Below are 24,788 nucleotides of genomic sequence, written 5' to 3' on the forward strand. Positions count from 1 at the left end.
AATCCCACTATGCGTTGGTAAAAGAGTAGCCTAAGAGTTGGCGGTAGGTGGTGATAACTACCTGCCTTCCCTCTAGTTTTACACTGCTAAATTAGGGACGGATAGCGCAGATAGCCCTTGTGTAGCTTTGCATGAAATTCAAAACAAAACAAACAAAAGCAGGAATAAAATAACAAAAACAGAACTAAAACCTAAATGATTATATGCTTCATTTTTGGATTTTTGCGCGATGCTACATAACGACAATTTGCGATAGTCAACCCCTAAATTGGAAGTTATAGACTAGAAGGAAGGAAAATAACTAGCATCACCATCCGTCAACGTCAAAATTTGAACGAGACAATATTTATTATGCTAACGGGACGCGAGCCATGGATCTATAGTTCAGCACGACAGTCCCTGGGCATTACTTAAAATGTTCTTCAGAAACAAGAAAAACTAAAGACATAGCTTTTGCTTTGATTATTAGAAGAAAGAAGTTCCTAGAGCAAACAAAATAATTCATCAACATCTGTTCAATGGTGTGTCTTTTCTCTTTGTTTGTAATGAAATGTTTCGTAGTATGTATGAGAAAACCTTAACAAAGAGAAATTTTAGTTGTGAGGTCGCGCTTATTAACTAATGTAACTTTCTCTTTTTATTTAATGTTGCAGTTGGTTTTCTGATAATCTTAACAAATATTTTGAAAAAATGATCGGTTAGTACATGTGCACGTATATAATTGTTACTCTTCAGGTTAAAAAATCCAACTTTATTAAATTTACAACATGAGGAGACCCTCCCCCACTACGTTAGTTCAGCAAAAACTGTGCGAGCTTGTAAGGCTAAAACTTAGATTTAGATACCTGAGATGGGCAGAGCAGATATAGCCCATCGTGCAGCTTTATGCTTTGCAACAAATAATATGAAGAAAAGCCGAATGCTGAATTTTGCTCATTTGCCTCAGTCTGCTAATTATTAGACATTTGGATCATTTATTGTTCTTTGCTTTCAGTTGTATTAAACTAACTACTACGCAGTTGTTAGTGTGTGTGTGTGTGTGTGTGTTTTCCTTATAGCAAAGCCACATCGGGCTATTTGCTGAGTCCACCGAGGGGACTGAAACCCATGATTTTTTTAGCTTTGTAAATCTGTAGACATACCGCTGTACCAGCGAGGGACGAAGTTGTTAGATACTTGATCACTTCTAAAGTATGTGTTTTTACATGCAAGTGATTCATCATCTTGTAGTAAGTCTACGTATTTATCCTCAAAGAAAGAAGAAGTAAATTGTTAGATGACACATGATGGTTTGTTCTTAGGATAAGTACCCTTAAAATGACAACATTTGTTTTATTTTCACCATATATTCAAGCACATCTGTTTTGTACTTGTGGATAAACTGTGGTCCATAACCGAGACTACATTTATTTTCCTTTTTTTAATTGTTGCTCTGCATCTACTGACGCATATGCGACTAGTTATTGGCACCCTTATAAATAAGATGTAGAAAATATAAAACCTTTGATAATAATTCTTTACCTTAGACAAAGATTAAGTGTGTGTGAAGGCAGTCATATTATGTGTTTTATGTCATCTTTTATTAATAAAGGAATTTATCTGTTATTGTGTTAGGTATTATAATTTATCTCGGACGGGCTTCCGATTAATAATGTTACGTATTGCGATTTTAAGTAGAAGTTAATTGAATGTCAATATATATCAAATTTCAAATATTTTCCAACAATATTGATACACGCTATTTTCTTTTTTAACACAAATATATTTTAATATGCAAACAACAATGCAATTTATAATAATGGTTATTACGAATAATAGTTTATATACAAAAAGTTTACAAACTCACGAACAATATCCAGTTTTCAATGGGGTCTGGAACTAAATATTTTGTCGACGGTCCAGATCCACAATGAGCGAAATAATTCTTAGTTGATTTTGTTATACTTCGTTTAAGCTAGCTAGCTGCTTATTCTTGACTGGTCTCACACCGCTTACATGCTGACTTTTTACCGACGAAGATATTTGATGTCCTCGTAGAAATACCAATGTCCTAAGTTAATTTACTGAAGTTAAATGGGTTCTAATGTTCGAAATTTGTAAACGTTCTCAGTTAGATATTTTTAGTTTACCGATTAATAAGTGTTTATCACAATTATAGCTTCCGAGGCTTAAAGTATACTGACTGTAGCGACTAAACAATATTGTAGTGCTGTTTCTTGGCGCGTCGATTTATAATTTTTAGGCGGAGTTCCAGAAATTTCAGTTGACCCAACCATATTCGAAGATACGATAGTGCTTTCGTGAAGCATATATTATTGATTCTTACTTTTGAAAATCTACTACAAATTTAGAAAACTGGCGGGACTGGCGCAATATACATTTAATAATATAAGTTGCATGCATTTCGAGATGTATATATTAAACTGAAACAAACAGAAATATTAAAATAAATATATAACAGTAAATCCGTTACAATTAATTGTTTAGTTTGATTCTGTACAGTTTTGACAAAACATTTGATGCAGAAAACTGTTGAAGTGTTTCATTCTATTTACCTTTGTTTCTTTGCTGTTGTCTAGCAGATCATACCTACTTTATCCACCAGTCTCCTTTACTGAGAGAGTAAATGATATTTAGAGGACACAACTTTTTCTTGCTATAAGAGAACGACCAGTCGTATGGTGATGCTTGCCACTCATCGGTAAAACCGTGGTTTCCTATTAAGTAATAAGCATCGTTTTTAATATGAATACAGAGAAATCTACCTGGTTCGAGACGTGAATCAATTGACCGGAGGTATTCTCAAAATATTATAATTATTAAATGATCCACTTTTCTCTGTAAATTACTCTGTAATTATGATGAATAAATTTCCCGTTAAAAAAGAGAGCCTGTAGATTGTAGGATATCACGCTAGGAACTTTCTTTCTAACTTAACATTGTAATATATTATGATGTTGGTTCCTGTCTTTATCTCGTACAAAAATCTTTGATCCAACTCCAACAGCTAGATAAGTTCTATATAATGAACATAGAAATTGATTAGTGTGAAATATTAGCAAATTCTTTGTTAATGTGTGAATAAATATTTCGTTTTATTCATCCACTTGTGTTTACTTGTTTTCTGTTTGATGCTTACGTTAATTTAAATCTGTTTAACATTTCCTCAACCTACATTGTACCGCAGGAATTTAATACCTTTCTATTGGAAATCAGTGTATCTTGATACCACAGACCAAACTAATAAGTTACATTTTGGTATTGTAACCAAGAGCTTGTTTCAGCTGAGTTCATTTTGAAAGTACTTCATTTTCCGTCTATCTATCTAAACTGTAGCCATCATGTAAGGACATTTTCTGTGATCATGTAATTCTTTCGAAAAAAGGCCTTTACAATTGAGGTTAGGACATGATCTGAGAGTGTCAGAACGTTTTCTTTTGGATTGAAAGTTTTACCAGTCATGTTGAGGCTACGTCTGTTGTTTTTATCTATATTTGGGATTGAAACTCTAAGATTTAACAAAAGAGTAACCACAGCTGCCGTGGATCTACTTCTAATGGTTAGCTACAGGAATGTTAGGTGATAAAGAAAGATCATGTTAACATGTGGTCTGAACACTCTGTGACTCACCGAATCGTTTAACCACCAACGTACAAGTACAATGTACAAATATGACAAAGCAAGTCAAATAAATTCCAAGGTGAAACGAGTGCAAAAAGATAAATGCTGTGCTTATGCTTTACACTTTTATTTTCATTACCATTATGTTGATAAAAAACGTAAGATCTTTTCGCATGTTTAAACACTACAAAATTGGTTCAATACAAATGCACATTGTGCTTAATTTCGACGTTAAGCCTAAGTCACACAGATTCAACTAGCTATCGGTAATGAATTATTTGTAGCCCCTCTAATTCTATCTAATCCAAGCTTGGATGTCTTACATCACTGCAGTGTTGTGATATTTATATAATGTTGTGATAGTGTTAACGTTTTAATTGTTGTACGTCTTGTTCATTGTTTAATAACTGTGCACGACGTTGGATTAAGGCCGAAATTAGTACCGATAACATAGACATCTATTTGTAAAATTTTATGGGTAATAAAATGGTATATGTTATGACACGTTATTTGTAACGTTTGCAGCAATATCAGCATGTTAAGAAGATAACTATTCAGGAAAATTGTAATTGTTATCAACGTTATAGTGGAAATATAAAGCTTTAAATGTGTAAAATCCTTTATTATTTGGCATTATTATCTAAAGTTATCTCTCGTTATTAATGATCTCATTAAGTAAATAAACATTTAAAATGTTTTTGTTTTGGCCGAAGTTAACATTGGTCGGAAAACTAAAAAATTACGGTCGAAGGGTTACAGGATAACAGTCCTCAATTATATTTGCTATAAAGTTCTATAATAGGGATACCATTTATGATGCTTTACTGGACGTAGAAACAGCAAGAATATTAAGTAACAAAGGCTATCTATTTATTTATATGTGTATATATAAGTAGTTAGCTCTTCAGTTCACTTGACGGGTAATCTATGCAGCTTTTAATTAATGATTCCTGACGTCAGTAGTCTTAATCATAATGATGATAAAAACCACATTTTACTGCAGATATGTTGTTTCTTCATTCGTTCAGACCAGATAAAGACTTCCTGGGTACTGATATGTGGAAGACAATAAATAGATTCCAAAGCTATATTTACACGCTTCTGATTTGAAATTTGTAATGGAATAATTAAGATAGGTACAGAAGAAAATACCTTCAGCCTAACATGATTTTTATCACTATTATCAGGCCTTTTGGTTTTTGTTTTAATCGGTGGCTGTTTGACATTTTGTATATTTATGCTCAAAACTCCCATGATGTAGAAACTTCGGGAAAGAGCACTCTGGCGAATGGTAAATGGCGCAGTTTTTTTCCAAATACATAGTAAATAAAAATAAATAGACATTTCAGAAATATATAACAATCCTAAAATATTGTTTTTGCACAGCACCAGTACTGTGTCTTCGTTTGGTTTTAATGTTGTTAAAATAAACAGACATTATAGAAATAAATAACAATCCTAAAACACTGTCTTTTTACAGCAACAGTACAGTGTTTTTGTTTGTTTTTAACGTTATTTGAGAAGCTGTATTTACCCTCTAGAAGTGTAATTCAGTTTAGGTATGTTACTAAATCACATGCTAAAAAACGGTTTAAAAACTGACTTGCAATACTAATTCTAACTAATTATAATTGTCTAAAAATATTAATATTTGACCTTTTATATTTTTAGCACTACATGCTTTACTTAGTTCCTTACCCCCCCAGTGGCAAAGTGGTATATCTGCGCACTCACACCACCAGAAAACTGGGTTTTGAAACCTGTGGTAGGCAGGGCACAGATAGCCCATTGTTTAGCTTTGTGCTTAATTCCAAACGAACAGACAAAATCCTTAAGTTTTTCTATGGATCGAATAAAGAATATAGTGTTGCAAAACATAATAGGCCAAATAATAATGTCTTATAACAATTGTAATTAATTATAGTTATGGTTGACTAGCTCATAAAGGGTGGTCACAAAATAAATAATATTTCTACCTGCCATCCTTATATAAACAACCATAACATTGAAATACGAGGTTTGTTATCAAAATATTCATAATAACATTGTTCTTCAATTATAACTAAATAACTTATATTGTGAACTTGTTAATTATGACCTCTTTATTTTTAAATTATAATAAATCATCAAGATATTAAATTATTACTGAATACGAATTTGCTGAATAGTTACTCATTATCACTCGTTATTAAATTATGACTAACCTTCTTTGTTGAATTGTTAATATCTACGACTCTACCACTAAATTATCAATATTTTTCACGCGGGAGGAAAGCTTAAACTGCTATGAATTTCATAATTTATCACAGTAATATTTACCTCCTTAACTTCAGTGTTTAACTAATCAAAATCATTTTGACATATGTTTAACTTTTGGATCTAAACGTGGGAGGAACAGATAAGAATACAGTGATGTCGAGAAAACCCACTTGTAGAGAAATATATATATATAGATAAGAATACATGTACATAAAAATCAAGTTATTGTGATAGGAAAATAAAATTATAATATTGTGATGTAATGTATTTACTGCTATAAATTTATTTTAATATCCATGTTTGTTTCAGTTTAATGCATGTAACGTATATTGTTAAATTTGTATTGCGCAAATTCCAACTGTTCTCTAAATTTTTAGATTATAGAGAGAAAAAATCAACAACATATGTTTTATGAAAGCACTAAAGTACCTTCGAATATTGTTGCAAAGTAAACTTTCTAGAACATTGCCTAAAGATTATAAATCGACGTGCCAAGAAACTAATAGAATATTGTGGATCACTATAGTTAATATACTACAAGCCTCGGAAGCTATAATTGTGATTAACGCTTAACAATCGGAAAACTACAGAATTTAACCAGGAACGTTTATAGATTTTGAACATTACAAACCGTTTAACTTCAGTGAATTAACTTCGGATGTTAGCATTTTTACAAAGACATCAAGATATTGTAGTCAGTGAAAACTTTAGGCGTGTTTCAAGCTAGCTAGCCGTCAAGAGAAGTGTGCGGGTGCATTGACAAAAAATTAATTTGTTCTCCGTAAAGTCGATAAAATATTCAGCTCGAGTTTGTAAAACTCTTGTATATAAATTATTATTATTTGTAACAACCGTTATTGTATATTGTATTTTTATTTGTATATTAAACTATATACAGGGTGGCCCGTAAGTCCCTACCCATCCATATGTTATTATGTTATATTCAATTACGCATGTATTATAAATTTGTTTCTTTTTTTTCAGAGAAATATGGCCGATGTTGAGGAAAATGTCTCACAGAACATGGTGTCGCATAATATTATGCAGCGAGAAAGAGGGACAGCACACAGATACACTGAATACATAAGATATATGGATGGGTAGGAACATATGGGCCACCCTGTATGTGTTTAGAAAGAACATTGTGTGTATCAATATTACTGGCAAATATGATAAATTTGATATATATTAACATTTAATTAATTTCTAAATTAGAATTACTAGCTATTTGAAATCGTAATACGTAACGTACATAACATAAGAAATCGGAGACTTGTAAATTTTAATACGTAACATAGCTCAGTAGTACTATGAAATACGTTAATTGTCCAATTCAATAAATATCTTTATTTTCACAAGTAAAAATAATTCCAGAAAATATGGCACTGATGAAATTTCCCATAATTCTTGTTGTTAACAGATACTTGAGCTTATTAACGAGTCTAATACGCTGGTGGTAAATCATTAGATTTTCTGAATGAAAAATAATAGCTAACGAGTAAGTTCATTATTTTTATTTTTCAAGTCTTCCGTTCAACAAAACCTTTCTACTCGGGGCTTTAGGGGTCGCTGAGCTAAGACTACCCGAAGTTCTCTGTATAAGCAATAAAGTAATTTTACTGCCTATATTACGGAAGTGAGTAATACTAAAACAGAGTTCTCATTAACGAGAATAAATGTTTATTCTTTGTTTCAGAGTGAAATTATGAATTTGACTGACTTAGCCGAAGAGATTGTTATGACAAAGGTGAATAAATTAACTTCATGGTTATTTATTTTTAAAACAATAAAAACTAGTTCATGTAATTTGTACTCAATCCAAAAGCCAGATGAAAGAACACTGTCGCGGGGTTATGGGCGTGACGGGGACCGATGAACTTAAGGGGTACTCACCATCCTGCCATAAAGACTGACCCACGAGATGAGAAACTTTCATGGTAGGCCAACGACTGATGCAAACATTTGATAATCATAAGCATTCTTGCGTCTATATCATAACTTAAATACGTACGTGCTAAGGTTAGCACAAGCTTTATATACCTATTTATTTTTATTTGTACGTGTTAATTAGGCATGTTTTAAATTTCTAATTAACAAGTTAATCACTTAGCCAAGAGATAAAATGTTTTGGAAGTTCTCGTGCTTTTTTATATCTGAATAGTTTATTGCTATACCATCAGTATAGTAAAAACAAAGATGCAGAGATTAGGCCTAGCATTTAAGGGCTGTAACGTTCGTATTTTTATCATGATGCTATCAAACACGTTCTCTGTACTTTATATTCAAAATGCATGAATTTTTTTTTTGAAGAAGCTATAAAGATTTTCTATAACTAAACGCACCTGACTTAAAACATCCCTCAGTCAGCCAGTAAAATTAATCACCTTGAGAGAAACAGACATGAGAGGAACAACAGGCTTAGGCCTGACAACTAACCGAATAAAGAAAAATAATGTTTAAGGAATGCACTTGTGGGAAAAATTCTATCGTATTACTTACTTTAAATTCAATAATACATATTTTAATTTACTGGATTTTTTTGTAAATGCATGATGAGAAGTTGTATAAGTTCACTCGAACTGTGTGTAATGCCAAAGAGATCTGGATTTTATGCCCTGAGTTTATTTGAATAATTAGATTTAATATAAACTACGCCTATTTTGTTTTTATACTCTTGGAGGATATTCTGTAGGTGGCATCTTCTAATCAATGAAACTTACAGTCGCTAAAAAATGGAGAGGAGGCATTGAAAAGGTGTGTATAACAATAATAACGTTTTAGTTAATAAAAGCTTTCAAAATCAGTTGTTACTAGGTAGCAGAATGGAATGAACAAACAAATACCACTTACATAAATAATGCATTTAAAAATTATTGAAACAATACAAAAGTAAAAAAAAAAAAAACAGATAAGAGGAAAACAAAATCACAGTTTGAATAAATATATGTATAAAAGAACGGACTAACTTACAAATGTTAAATCTCTGCATAAGCTATAGCATTTGCTAGTGCTATCCGCACTATCTGAAATTCAATATGGATCTGACCTCAAAGCCACAACCATCTGAGTTAATCAGAACCGGGCAAACCCAGATGGTGACAGCTGTATCTGGCCATAAGATCGTTATGATGACCAGTCGACGCTCAGCAGACCAATAAATAAACATAGACAGCTTAATTTGGAAACAACTAGATAGGTAACTCACTTAAGCCACCTTTAAAGTTGAGCACTAGATTATTTCTTAACTCAAGCCAGAATTTTAGAAATACTTAAACTATGACGAATTAATTACAAAGGCTTGGATTATAATGCACAATATCACGTTTAAAGATTATTGGATGTAAAATGACTAGATATGAAAGCTCAAGACAAATGGATTGCAACTTTTTGCAACGACATGGGGCTAGAGATTAATAGAATTATCAACATGGGAACAACTACGTTTTATGTGAGCGTTTCTGTCTATGTGTAAAGGAAACGATTACTGATTGGGTTGTCTGTTTAATGTTAGGTTTACAGATATTTTTCTTCTCTGGATACTAAAACGTATAAAAATGCATTTATAATTCTAAACTAAAAATTCAACAGTTTGATCTACAAGGCACCTGCTGCTGTGTAAAACGAACAATATATAGTTTGCTCATTTACGACGTTTCGCCAGCATTTTCTGATCCCGCAGCTATTGAACTCCAATTTTTAGTTTTATAAGCTCTTAAGCACACCAATAATTAGCCAGGAGGATGATGGGTGACACTTTCATGATAAAGCTTCAACAATATTACAGACACGCATTTGAGCGTGTAGAACAATCTTAAGAATATTCTCACATTGTTAATTAGCTGATAAGATGTCACAAAATATTATATATACATATAATTTTACTGTTACTATATATACATGTTATTTTATAACATATCTTGGTACCACAAACGTTGATGTCGCTATACATGCATGCCATTCTCTGCCACATCCTAGTACCACAAACGTTTATGTTATTATATATGCATTTAATCCTTTGCCACATCTAAGTACTACAAACGTTAGTGCCACTATAAGTGTATGTCATTCTCTACCATACCTTGGTACCACGCTAACGTCAATGTTGCGAATAGATCCGAAAGATAAGCAGCCATTTTTTGCAATTCACTGATCCTCTTTTTACTTTTCCCTCCTCTACCCAAATTTTGACGTTGTTTGATTCTTTCGGTGCTCTAACGAAATCAATGAATTCTGAGCTTTACAGTAACATGTCTTCACACGTGGTTGCATAAATTAAACTTAGCTATAACTAAACTTGACCAATTTTCTTTCAAAAATGAAGTTTTCAGGTGGACAGAAGAAGAATATTTAAAGATAAGCAAAATAAACAGCCGAATAATGAGGTAATGGTTTGTTTGTTTTTGAATTTCGCACAAAGCTACTCGAGGGCTATCTGTGCTAGCCGTCCCTAAGTTAGCAGTGTAAGACTAGAGGGAAGGCAGCTAGTCATCACCACCCACCGCCAACCCTTGGGCTACTCTTTTACCAACGAATAGTGGGATTGACCGTCACATTATACGCCCCCACGGCTGGGAGGGCGAGCATGTTTAGCGCGACGCGGGCGCGAACCCGCGACCCTCGGATTACGAGTCGCACGCCTTACGCGCTTGGCCATGCCAGGCCTTGAGGTAATGGAAACAGGCGTATCAGAAACATTAACCACTAACATTAGAATATTAGAGCCCATGCTCAGGAGTTACACAAAGAGACTTGACAAGTACATCCGTCACTAAAACTAGGAAGTTAGAGACTGATGTGTATATCTGGTCTGTTACACCTAAACCTAAAACCAACACTGGGAAGTTAGGGTTCATGTTTAAGGGTAGCATGTACAGACTTGACAGGCACATCAACCATTAACATTGTGAAGTTAATGTTAATTTTAAAAAATTCACATGTACAGACTTGACATAAACACCAACCATTAGTTTTATGCAGTCAGAGTATATGTTTAAGAGTAACAAAAACAGACTAAACAGAAAAATCAACCACTAACACTATGAAATTAGGGTATATGTTTAGGATATGTGTTTTCTTATAGCAAAGTCGCATTGGTCTGTCTGGTTTGTCCACCAAGGGTAGTTGAACCCTATATTTTAGCATTGTAAATAGAAGACTTACCGCTGTCCCATCGGGAGAAAGAAGTAACGAGAACAGGCTATACAAGCACATTAACCACTGACATTGGGAAGTTATGGTACATGTTTAGGAGTAACACGAACAGGTTTGACAGGTACATTAACCACTAGTACAAAATTCTGAAACAAGCAGGTTTATCACTTTTGATGATCATCACAGTCTCTAGATCATCCAGGTTGTGAGAGTGGTATTTTTTTTTTTTCAGCGTTAACCTGAGGACTCATCAAATTTATTATAACTTTCACATGAATAAACGACATTAGGCTTAATGATAATAGAAACTTAAGGTGAACCTTATGACAGGTTATTGAATAATTGAATTCTTATCGCTAGACTACCGACTTAGTTTAGTGATATTCCAATTTTAGAAGCGTGGTCTACATGTTTCGTCATTTTAAGTAACTCAGTCTTAAACAGAAGAAATTAATAGGATTAACGGTAATATTAATAATCTTATTTTTATAATAATTATATATATATATATATATTTGTGACTCATATCTTATTAGGGGTCCTCTACCAATAAAGTCATGAACACACATGTAATTTAGTGAAAAGAAGCTTAGAAAATGTATTTAAAAATTGATTGAGATCTGGTCTCTGTTCTGTTTTTAGGGTTAAGTGAAATTTTGTTCATGCGATGAAAATATGAGTATCGGATTATTTTTATCTTTTAATACAATGAAATTAATGGGTGAAATTTGTTCAATACAAGTCGTATTAAAATAGACTACCTTTGTTACGTATTCGAAGCGAAATGAGACTGAAGTAACAGAGGATTTGGTTTGGTTTGTTTTTTAATTTCGCGCAAAGCTACATGAGGACTATCTGCGCTAGCCATCCCTAATTTAGCAATGTAAGACTAGAGGGAAAGCAGCCAATCATCACCACCCACCGCCAATTCTTTGGATACTCTTTTACCAACTAATAGTGGGATTGACCGTAATATTATAACGTCCCCACGGCTGAAATGGCGAGCATGTTTGGTGTGACGCTCGGATTACGTGTCGAGTGCCTTATCCAAGAGGATTTGGATTAAGAGATTAAATGAAAAAGAATGAGAGTGGTGAACAAATATTTCATCGTGAAAAGAAAACTTGATTCTTGTTAAAACGTGGTCCATGTGACATTGGACGAGAAGAAAAGAAAAACAGAGAAAACTCATCAGACACATGAAAAGTATATAAAGAAAACAAAAAAATTGAATATATGTTTCTGCGTTTGGGTCTTCTTAGCACGACATTTGTTATATACGATAGATATTATGACAAGTACGAAGGCCACGGTTTTGTTAAGAATACGAGTAGTAATTTCTGCTGATTTATTTATTATTATTTTTTTCGGAGTCTTGCGATGTCAGCGATAAGGGATACCATTCGATGCAAGGTCTTTCGTTGGAGAAATTCTAGTGTAAGCGTGTGTGTGTGTGTGGTGGTGGTGGGGTGATCGAACTACTTTAAACTTATCTTTATCTTAAAATAGAATCTTAAGTTAGAAAACATATAACGTTTCTTTCTAAACCTTCTGTTACTCACCTGGATGACACTTCGATTAAACCATAACATCGTATTAATTTTATGGTATAATTAGTTATTTTGTTATAAAACCAGGTTGTTAAGCACTTTAATTGAATTTTATGCTCTAATTTATTATTTTATTATGAACTGGAGCGGCAACCAGTAGAGCGCCATGCAGTGTTGTTAATGTAATTAATTGTTACGTTAAACTGACTTGAGTTCCAAAAGTATTGTTTGCTGCATATCTCATATATTCTTTATTTCTATAGATGACATTGTTGTAGGCTGTGTTTTTAATTTATACATTTATATTTTCATTTGGCCAGAGGAAGATTTGACGTCACGTGATGAGCACGTAGCTTTATGTCTGGAATTTTCTCCAAAGTATAGAACAGGTTAAGCAGTATACAACGGGAGTTAATTCTGTTATTAAAGTTACAGTAAGTGAGATATTTTCTGTTGTCTCTTGTTAAGTTAGGTAATTGTTGTGGTTTTTAAATTTGTATTTCGGCGCAAAAACAGAGAAAGAATAAAATTATCAAGTAAGTGAAATTGTTACTCGAGTAAAAAAGCACGTTATGTGTAATAAGTTGGAAAACAATGGCTTCTAAGCGTAATAACATAATAAAGTGATTTATTGCGGGAGAACATACTAAATGTTTAGACAGACCACTGTTCTGTCTAAACATGTAGTATGTGCCTTTAAAACAAAGCGTCATTTAAGCTTACCAAATAAGTTGTAGTAAAAGAACATTTTTCATCATTAAGTGGCCTGAACTTTACAATGTTATTATTTTTTAACAAATAATCCAAAAGAACTGACCGACCAATAGAAATGATTACATTACTTTCTCAAGTATCGTATCCACCAAGTTGGCGAGATATGCTAAAATAAAATTAACATTTTCAACAGTTTTGATAACTTTTTGTTTTGTTCCTATAAGGTTTAATATCGCAGTGATGTATGCAGGACTTGGATCTGACAGTCTTATATTAAAATCTTGCACACGCATTTATCTAGACTTTAGATAACGGCCGTCATGGTTAAAATATATATAATTTTTTACGAAATTTGCAATGCTGGAGTAGTTATTTAAAATGAAAATTAAATAATACAATTTCCATTTAGTTGAAATAATCGGTAACAATGATGTTAATATCTTACACTGATAAAGGTAATCCTCACAGGTAAAGAAAGACAACAACATAGATAAAAGACAACTAGGTATAGAGAGTAAGAGATATAGACAGAAACGCAGAGAAATAAATGTGTATATAGATAGGGAAACACACGTTGATATAGACTAACAGTCTGGCAGGTATATAAATAGATATAACTTGGGCGTGAAAATAATCAAAAGGTACTCACAAATGAATGTCAATGAATCTGGGAAGCCTAACTGCAAGGCATTCAGGGTATAACATAAATATACACATACAAGGTGGTCCAAAAATGTGTCACAACTTCGAATGGTGGTATAACTATAGAAAATGAACCTACAAGTCAGCAAGGCATCGTCATTAATATTTCTTTGAAAAGACTAACTCTATAAACACTACTGCATCATCTGAGATGCTCAAACTGGGACATTCAAACAATCATGATATCTACGATGGAGTGCTTGATATGCTAGTACACGAATTTCAACTCTGATTCGATGGAAAACATTTTTGATATAGTGCTTTTATTCGTCGATAATTTTGGTTTTAGACATCCTTCAGTATTATCAGAATTAATAATAAATCTGTTAGAATCGATATGCAGAAGTTGCATAATTTAAAAGATAGGTACATTGTTTAGTCCACTCACTGTCATATTAACTTTGTCTCATTTTCGGTGTCAGAATTGAAGTAAAATAATTTTAAACAGTTACTTGTAGGTTGGTTTTGTTCGATTGTATCATAATATTCGCGAAAACTTACAAAACAGGTTGTTTGTGCATATTTGTCACGAATTCTGAAGTTTGAATTTCGCGCAAACCTACATGAGGGCTATCTGCGTTAGTTGTCTCTCATTTAGCAGTGAAATACTAAACGGAAGACAGTCATCATCTCCCATCGTCAACTGTTGGCCTGTTCTTTCGCTAATTAATAGTGGGATTAACTGATTCATTATAACATCCCGAGGCTGAAAGGGCGAGCATGTTTCTTGGGAGGGGATTCGAACCCTCGACCCCCAAATTGCGAGTCGCGTGCCCTAACTACCTGGTGCACTAGAAGGAAAGCAACAACGCCCACCGCCAATTCTTGGGCTGCTCTTGTTTCACTAAATAATGGGATTTTACCGTCACCTTTCACAGCCCCGAAATGCTGCAATAGGTCACAAACCGTGAACTCGCGAATTCACAGTCTGAGCACGTTAACTATTAGGCCATGCCCGACTAGTTACTGAGTTGTTGCCATTGAACTCTAGATAAATAGTGACTTGAGTTCTAAAAGGTTTATTTGCTGTATATTTCATTTATTCTTTATTTCTAAAGTTGACATGTTTTTGTTTGGCCAGAGGAAGATTTGACGTCACGTGATGAATTCGTAGCATAACGACTGGAATTTTCTCCAAAGTATAGAACAAAGATAGTTATTAGTTATTAGTTGAGATATGTTTATTTACTGTTTTTTGAATTAGTATATATTTTTGGCATATTATATTCAGAAGTCTGTTTTGCGTTACTATAATTTTTGAATTAATAGGTGTTATTTTTATTTATGCTGGTATATTATTTATGTTGTGTTACATCTTGAGCTATTTTTTGTATGTTATGTTTAAGACCATTTTTTGAGTTACTAGATATTTTTGATGAGTTACGTTTAGAACCCTGTTTCGAGATGCTAGATATTTTCTGTGCTACGCTTGGTGAAGAGTATGTTTTGATATACTGTTTCTTTTTTAGTAAAAATGTATTACTATTCTTGATTATTAAGCCCTATTCTCGGTGACTAGATATTTTCTCTCATGTTATGTATGAGTTATGTTCCTTTTATGTATGTGAGGTTTCATTTATAATGAACCAAATATTACAATTTTTTCTCTAGAAATTATTAGTTGTAGCTCAAACGTACCTTATTAGTTAGTAATTTGTATTCTGTGAAGTTCATGACGTCATGCTCAAGCCGTGTTGCATTTTTATCTAGGTTCAAAATCGAACTCATTCAGCTTGATCTTATATTTTATAATCACAAACGAAATCTGGTCTCACGCTTCAAGAAATCCAAAACGTTATACATAATTATAAAAACAAAGGTTGATTCTGTTCTCTCATTTACATTTATACTGCTTCATTTTAGTTCTCTGCACGAGAGGGTGAGATGTCATCAGTGATAGTTATACGTGATCAAGTGTGTTCTAGACTTTTTGCTAAAAGCTACACAAAATGTTTTTGTTTGTTTGATTATTAAGCCTAAAGCCACATAATGGATTTTCTGTGCTCTGTTTACTGTGTATATCAAAACCCGATAATTAACGTCATAAGCCATCAGACTTATACTTAGAACCCTGTTTTGAGTTGCTAGATTTATATATATGTGTGTGTGTGTGTGTGTGTGTGTATACTACCCTGTTTTGAGTTACTGTATATTTTCTGGTATGCTATATATATATATACTACCCTGTTTTGAGTTACTGTATAATTTCTGGTATGCTATATTTTGAATCCTGTTTCCAGTTAATAGATACTTTCTGCTGTGTTATGTTTAGGATCCTAATCTGGGTAAGCAAATATTATGGTATATTATGTTTAGAACCCTATTTTCAGTTACGAGATATTTTATGTTCAGAACTCTGTTTGTAGTTATTAGATAATTTTTGGTATGTTATATTTACGAGACACCTCTCTGTTGTCAGCTGTTTTTTCGCATGTTATATATAAAACGCTGTTTTGAGTTACTAGAAATCTTCTAGTATGATATATGTAAAACAATGTTTGCATTACCAACTGTTTTCTGATATTTTGTATATAGGAGAATTCTCTATGTTAGTTTTCTTTCCTGATATGTTATATTTTGAACCCTGATTTGAGTTACAACATATCTTTAGTGTGCTATATTTATAAGAATGTTTTGAGTTATTAGATATTTCCTGGTATATTTAAAACCTTTGTTTTGAGTTACGACATATTTTGTGGTATGTTATATTTAGAATCTTGTTTTGAATTACGACATATTTTATGGTATGTTATATTTAGAACCTTGTTTTGAATTATGACACATTTTATAGTTTATTATGTTTAGAACCTTTTTTGAGTTACAGATATTTTCTGGTATGTCATTGTTAAGAAATGTCTATATTATTAGTTGTTTGACTCATATCTTATATTTAGAATACTTTTTTGAGATACAAGATATATTGTAGGATGTTATGTTTAGGACCGTGTTTTTAGCTGTCAGATATTTTTAGTATTATACATGCATTTATAGAAAAATTTGAGTTACTAGATATTTCCTGGCATATTGTAATAAGACAAAAATGCTTTGAGCCACTAAATATTTTTTGGATTGTTATATTTAGAACAATGATTTCATTTAGCAGATATTTTCTATTGTGTTATGTTTAGAACCATATTTTAAGTTATTAGTTATTTCCTTATATATTTAGTACCCTGTTTGGAGTTACTAGATATTTTATGGTATGTTACATTTAGAACATTATTTTCAGTTACTAGGTATTTACTGGTTTGTTATATTTACAATGCCCCACAGTGGCACAGCAGTATTTCTGTGGAGTTAGAAAGCTAGAAACTGGTTTTCAATATACGTGGTGGGCAGAGCAGAGATAGCCCATGGTGTAACTTTGTGATTAATTACAAACAAACGCTTAGTAGACATTTATATGTTAGCTGTTTTTCTGATATATTATATTTAGTAGTCTCTATGTTTGTTAACTGTTTTTTGTGTGTTATTTTTAAGAAACATTCTATATGAGTTCTTTTTTTTTGTTGTCTTATAAGAACACTTCCCCGTTACCATTTGTTTTCTGGTATTTTTTGTTTAGGTTATAATATGCAAGCTTTTTTCTGCTTTACGTTTGATAGGGCTATGTTTTACTTGAAGTATTGAATCATTAAATGAATAATTGATGAAGAACATCTATCTGAATATCGCTCTACTTCTGTTGTCACGAGCTTAGATACCTCCCCACGTGTAGGCAGAGCACGGATAGCCCATTGTGTAGCTTTGTGCTTAACTTCAAACAAACGAGCTCACAACTCAACTCTACCTTACCACCCACTGATAACCATTTTTTTCGTCTGCTATAATGAGTCGACGCTCTTCCAAATAGAGGTACACATTTAAAAAATAAAAACATATGCGATTAAGTCCACTGTATAAAGTTACCGGAGGTTTCTTTTTTGTAAATCTGCTACATGATTTTCTTCTTTTTTTTCCCTTGTTACCATTGTTTGCAACCGGTTCTGTAGTTTCTCTCTTCACTCCATTTGGATGTTTGGTGTTATGAAATGCAACACAGGCCAATACTGCCCTCTCTGTTCATGCAGGTCATTCCGCCCCAGACAAGTTATTAGAAAGTTATTCACTCCTTGTTGTAACTTTGTATTGTCTTTTTTTTCTTCATTCAGTAATATAATTCAAACCCTTTTATTTCCATTAAGAGCCGAGAACTTTACTACAAAATAAAATACTACAGTTTATTTTTTTATGAATGTAACGAGAGTAAATTTAGAGTGGCTATTAGTGGAGTACTGTTCTGAAATGTTTACGTTGTGTTTGGTTAAATAAAACTTCCTGTTGACTCAACAGTGTAGCGGATACTTTCTAAACTGCCTATGTTTTATTTCGTTAAATAAAACTTGTTATTAACTTATTTCTGTAGTGGATAAGTTTTAGGATGTTTACGTTCTGTTTGGGTGAATAAAACTTCTATTGACACAGTACTGTAATGGATAAGTTCGAGAATGTCTGCATTATGTTTGGATAAATAAAACTTTTTGTAAGCTCAATATTGTAGTGGATAAGTTCTGGAATGTTTATCTTGTGTTTCACTAAATAAAACATCGTATTGACATAGTATTGTAGTGGATAAGTTCTGAAATGTATACGTTCTGTGTAGCTAAATAAAGCTTCCTATTTGCTAAAATGCCAGTAGTAGATAAATTCTAGAATGTATAATATTGAGTAAATAAATGACTGATAAAAATAGAACTAATTTAACGATTGAATGACAAAGAAATAAGACTAATTAAATGATACTAATATGCTACTTTGCTTGAATACCACTTTCATCAGTTGACTTCAGTAACAACTAACACATACCTTGTTCTAACAAGACTAATTAAATGACACTAATATGCTATGCTTGAATACCACTTTCATCAGTTGACTTCAGTAACAACTAACACACACCTTGTTCTAACAAGACTAATTAAATGATACTAATATGCTACTTTGCTTGAATACCACTTTCATCAGTTGACTTCAGTAACAACTAACACATACCTTGTTCTAACAAGGCTAATTAAATGACACTAATATGCTACTTTGCTTGAATACCACTTTCATCAGTTGACTTCAGTAACAACTAACACATACCTTGTTCTAACAAGACTAATTAAATGACACTAATATGCTACTTTGCTTGAATACCACTTTCATCAGTTGACTTCAGTAACAACTAACACATACCTTGTTCTAACAAGACTACTCGTATTTTGAAATGCACCATTTCATCCCCAGAGGGCGAAAGTGATTAACCGACAGAACCTGACCACTATGACAGGCAAAGTGAAAACGACAAATGAAGCCACGTTGTCCAACAAAGGAAAGCATAGACAAATGATCCTGGATTAGAAGACAAAGTTTGAGGAATGGTAATAACGAATAACCGGAGAGCAGCAATTACAGTAGATGAACATGTGATAACTTTATCCCTCGAGAATAATGGCTGACCATGGTGAAAATGACCTAAACAGGCTAAACTGTGTTTAAATGTGAGAGTACTTGTTATCTAGATAATCAGATGTATAAATTCATTGATCAGCAGCAACTACATCTGATTCACAGCTAATGGATACTCTTCCGTCTGTTGCTAAGGGAACAGCCTAATACATTTAACACAAATTACGAAAGAACAAACAACTCTCTAACAGTATACTTGCATTGTATTCAACGTTATCACGCCGAGGTTAGCAGAATAAACCTTAAATTTACATGTTAGTTAACGAGCGTGAAGTTTGTTGGATTACTTAAAGTATTTGCTCACAAAGTTCACAGTATTATTTATTATTCCTTTAAATCAGTGTTAGTAACACTAATTAAAATATCTCGATATTTTGGTTTCGTTTACGCTGTCGGGTATTGAGTTCATGAGGAGTGTTTTATAGTGAAACTGAAACTGTAATGCGAGTGAGTCAGAAGTGATTTAATTATTTAAGTTTCATTTTTTATAACTGTTTCAAGAGAATAACTGCTGATTTTATGGCTGAAATCTCGTGATCTTTTGGTTTGTGAATTTTCGTCAACTTTACAGATTTACATTGCTTCATCTGAATGATTGGATATTGAGTCTCATGTTTCTAATCAGTGATGTCGAGAAAACCCACTTGTAGATAAAAATTTATATGTAAAACGGCTCGTTTGGGTTGAGAAATTTTTTTACGTAGAGGAGCGAACTACGTTTCGACCTTCTTCGGTCATCGTCAGGTTCATAAAGAAAGGAAGAGGTAACTGACCGGAAGCTGACCACATGTTTAAAAGGGGTTGTGAAATCAGCCATTCCACTGTCCGGAAAATAGTCAGCAGTGGAGGACTTTCAAAACAATTGCCAACATGCCCAGGTCTAGTCGTCCAAGCAAGTTCATCTCGAGAGCAGACCGCAAGATGCTAAAAGAGGTCTCCAAATACCCTAAAATGTTATCTACAGCAGGCTCTGGCTACTGTTGATGTGAAAATGCATGCCTCTACAATTAGAAAGAGACTGCACAAGTTTAACCTGCATGCGAGGTTTGCAAGAAGGAAACCTTTGCTCTCTAAGAGAAACAACAAGGCCAAAAGTTTGCCAGAGAGAATGTAGACAAAGACCAGGACTTTCGGAATAATGTTCTTTGGACAGATGAGTCCAAAATTGAATTATTTGGACACTAGAACAGAGGACATGTTTGGCGTAAACCAAATATAGCATTCCAGGAAAAAACCCTCATACCAACTGTGATGCTTGGAGGTGGAAGTGTCATGGTTTGGGGCTGCTTTGCTGCAGCATGACCTGGACAGCTTACAATCATAGAATCTACCATGCATTCTACTGTGTATCAGAGGGTGTTTGAGGAACATGTGAGTCCATCTGTAAGAAAATTAAAGCTGAAGCGGAACTGGACCCTGCAACACGACAATGACCCAAACACACCAATAAATCCACCAAGGACTGGCTGAAAACTAAGAAATGGAGAATCCTGGAATGGCCGAGTCAAAGCCCAGATCTTAATCCCATTGAGATGCTGTGGGGTGACTTGAAACGGGCTGTACATGCAAGAAACCCCTCAAACATCTCACAGTTGACAGACTTTTGCATTGAGAAGTGGGGCAAACTTTCGTCAGACCGATGTCAGAGACTGGTAGATGGCTACAAGAAGCGTCTCACTGCAGTTCTTTCAGCCAAAGGAGGTAACACTAGCTATTAGGGGGTAGGGTGTCCTAACTTTTTGCTCAGTTAGAATATGAATTTTTGTAGAATTACATTTACAGAAGATCTTGAAAAGTTTTTTCTTCAGTTTTAATTGTTTAGTTATATTCCTATAATCTCTCAGTATTGTTGAAATCGAGATTAAATATCTATATATCCAAAAATGTTACAAAGATACACAGGCTTTCATAGGGTGTCCTAACTTTTTTCACATGACTGTATATGGAAACAGTTTCTGTGTTATTTCTCAATAAAACCTGAATATTTTTTAATAAGAATTAAGGCTCAACTGGTCCACTACTTAAACTACTCATAAGTTAGATAAAGCTTAACTGATCTACAATCTTCACCACTTAGAAAACTGGTAGGCTTAGCTGATCAACTATTTACAGCACTTACCAAACAGGTAAGATTTATGAAAGTTATGACCCATCTTTTACTACAGTTAGCACAGAGTTTATTTACTCTGAAAATAGGATTTTAAATTTAAATTCTTCTCCATCCCGGAAAATGTATGATATTTTATAAAACTGATGAAGCTATTATGTAGTTAGTTCTGTATACATTTACAGGAAAGAGTGATGTTTAATTAATATAAGATAACTGTGCTTTGCTGCGGAGTTCAAAGGACCCATACCTGTTCACACAGGCCCAAATGTACTGACTGAGGTCCTCAATTATCTCCGATTGCTGTGGGTGAAGTACATGGACTAAGAAATACAACTTGAATTAATATAGGATGTGATGGGAATTTTTTATGTTATTACTCGTGCACGTGGAAATAGGGCGTCGAGTTCATTCACTTCCAAACCTTCTAAACATATAGGCCTTCTAATGTCTCTGACTTAAAATACTCAAAATTTGGTTTAGTTACCTGTGGTGGATACAGCACAGATACTCCATTATGTAGCTTTGTGTCTAATAACAACAAACAAACAGATTTAGACATATAGCCTTGCTGCTATTTACTTTATTATTATGCAGTAATGTTTCTTAACCCTATAATTATCGCAGAGGTCTAACGTTTTTTTAAAAATTGTTTTCAAAAGCTATTTATGCACTAAGTTCCTTGTAGATCCATGATTTTGTTGCGTACAGAGCCTCTTATGACATGTTTGTCACAGAAAGAAATATAAACGTAAAATACTGTCAGTATTATCAGTAATCCTACTACTTACCGATAAGGCTTCTCGTTTATTTTGCATAGAAAATTAGTGATTTCATACATTTGTTTTTGCTGGTTCTTTACACTAAGTGTTGAAGCAAGAAAAATATAAAATTACTCAATATAATGCTGTATAGGGACCCAACGATACTTAACAATAGTAAAAAATGGAACAGTTTAGGATTTTATATAAACAAGATAAGAATGTCAAAAGCAAGACTAAAATATCATCTTAGGATGTTGATGTTGGATCAAGATATCACAAGCAAAACTAAAGTCTCAATCCAAGATGTTGATTTGGAAGGAGGATGTAAGAAGTAAGACTAAAATACCATCTTAAAATATTTAGAAGGAGGATGATATAACCAAGAACAATATGCTAATTTGGAAAATGATATCACAACCAAGGCTAAGATATCATTCTAAAAATTTAATTGGAGAGAGTATGTGAAGACGGCGTGGGATTGTCTCTGCAGTCTCAGTCTTGATAGGAGTATTTTCAACCTATTTGTTGGGATTGCATAACGTAGTAGATGATTTAGTAGAGTGTGAACAGTCACAAAAGTTCTCTGGGCCACCGCTAATCAAACAGATGAAAGAAAAAGAAAACAAAAATATTCCAAAGAAATCGCTTCTTTTTCAATTTATTGGTCTTTATTCTAACAAAATAACAGAGTAACGCCTTCCTAACTATCTTGACTGTGTTGTAACGAATAATCTTTCTTAATTCACTGAATTTCTAATGTTACAAATTAGTAGATTGGCGCTTTTCTTAATTTTCTGGACTTTATTGTAACAAAATAACAGAATACTACTCTTAGTTTATTGAATTTTATTGTAACGAAATTCTCCACGATCTTAGTTATAATAAAATATCACACAGTTTCTCTTCCCTTTTCCACAATTTTGAGGTGAAAGTATTGTGAATATCGTAGAATCCTCAAATTATATTGTTATTTGATTAAATTAAAATGTGAATTAAATACTTAATACGTTCCTAAGAAATTACTACTTTTGTTAAAGGCTTAATGTACATTGACGTTAAGGCATTGCCTTCGTTGTCGATTTGGGTTACAACAATGGAGGACTTATGATAATCAGTATATGGCTGACATATGACGCCCTGCATCCCACCCATATCAACAAGTCACCGTAGACTCTTATCGTAGTTAAGTTTATATTTAAGAGAGCTGCCTTGTTGTGTAGAGGGTGGGACAATAATATGAGACATTTCCTCTTAAAAAACACGAAAACAGACCTGTGTGAATGAAAGCGTGCAGATGACACTTGACCCACCATCTTACACAATTTGCAATTATTTGAAGCGTAAACACACGGAAGAATCGGGCATTATAAAGGGTGGTACGTGTCTTTTGCCATGGTTGACGTGTTTCTAGTTTATTAATAGTAAATAGAGTATGAAATTAAAGGTAAGCCTTTTCTTAATTATGTAAAGACGTGTCTTGTTTTCTTGGTAGTTGGTTTATAAACGGAAAACCCTCTTCTGATATATTTTCCACGGTCCTTTTCTTTCACTTTTTTTTAAACAGCATCACGAAGCTTTCATCATTACTGTCATGATTTGCGAGTTTACAAGAAATTACGTTGTTTAAATAATTTTCTACTTCAAGAACTCGAAAAAAAGGGGTCGTTACTATGTGTGTGAAGAGGATGATAAAGTTACCTAGAAATTTTAAATAACGCCGTAACTACAACGTTTTCATTTAATTTTGCAAGAATATAATGATTGACATTAAATATTTCACATGCGGAGTGGGGGAAAGAAAAATAAGCCTAGAACAGAAATTCAAACTTGTTTCTTTGTTTAGTGACCTAAAGTTAATGTTTAAACATTATTATATGTTGTTATTAATATGGTCAGGTGGTTAAGGCACAATCCGAGAGTCGCGGCTTTAAATCCCCGTCACACCAAATGTGCTCGACCTTTCAGCCATGGGGCGTTACATGTGTCGCTCAATCCTACTACTCGTTGGTAAAATGGTAGCCCAAGAGTTGGCGGAGGGTAATGACGACTAGCTGCCTTTCTTCTAGCTTAACACTGCTAAATTAGGGACGGCTAGCGCAGAAAGCTCTCGTGTAGCTTTGCGCGAAATTCCCAAAAAACTTGAAATTAACCCTCTCTCACCACAAAATAAGATGAGAAGTAATTTAAACATGCCGTTGTTATTATTATCTATCATTGTCGTTTTTTCTCCGTAAAAGTTTAAATATTTATCTCAGGAACAACCTTTTTTAGTTCTAATCGTTTTTAAACATTTTATCCTAGAAAAGTGTGTTAAACCTAATATTTTTAAATATTTTGTCTTTGAAACAATTTATACATTATTTTTAACATTTATATATTTTTTGTCTTACAAACTAACATTTTAAAATATTTTGTTTTAGAAATAACGTGTGC

The 24,788-nt window shown here is 33.3% G+C and overlaps 1 long non-coding RNA gene across 1 annotated transcript in view; it reads left to right on the plus strand.

Annotated features, from left to right (window-relative positions):
- Positions 1 to 19,747, plus strand: part of LOC143235407 (uncharacterized) — a 262,811-nt gene extending 243,064 nt beyond the window's left edge. Inside the window, exons 7-9 of the long non-coding RNA XR_013019165.1 lie at positions 6,865 to 7,024; positions 7,577 to 7,627; positions 19,263 to 19,747. This is a non-coding gene — a long non-coding RNA (uncharacterized LOC143235407). The remainder of the gene's footprint in view (positions 1 to 6,864; positions 7,025 to 7,576; positions 7,628 to 19,262) is intronic.
- Positions 19,748 to 24,788: the final 5,041 nt, after the last annotated feature.

This window comes from Tachypleus tridentatus, chromosome 12, assembly GCF_004210375.1.
Source record: "Tachypleus tridentatus isolate NWPU-2018 chromosome 12, ASM421037v1, whole genome shotgun sequence".
Classification (NCBI taxonomy): domain Eukaryota; kingdom Metazoa; phylum Arthropoda; class Merostomata; order Xiphosura; family Limulidae; genus Tachypleus; species Tachypleus tridentatus.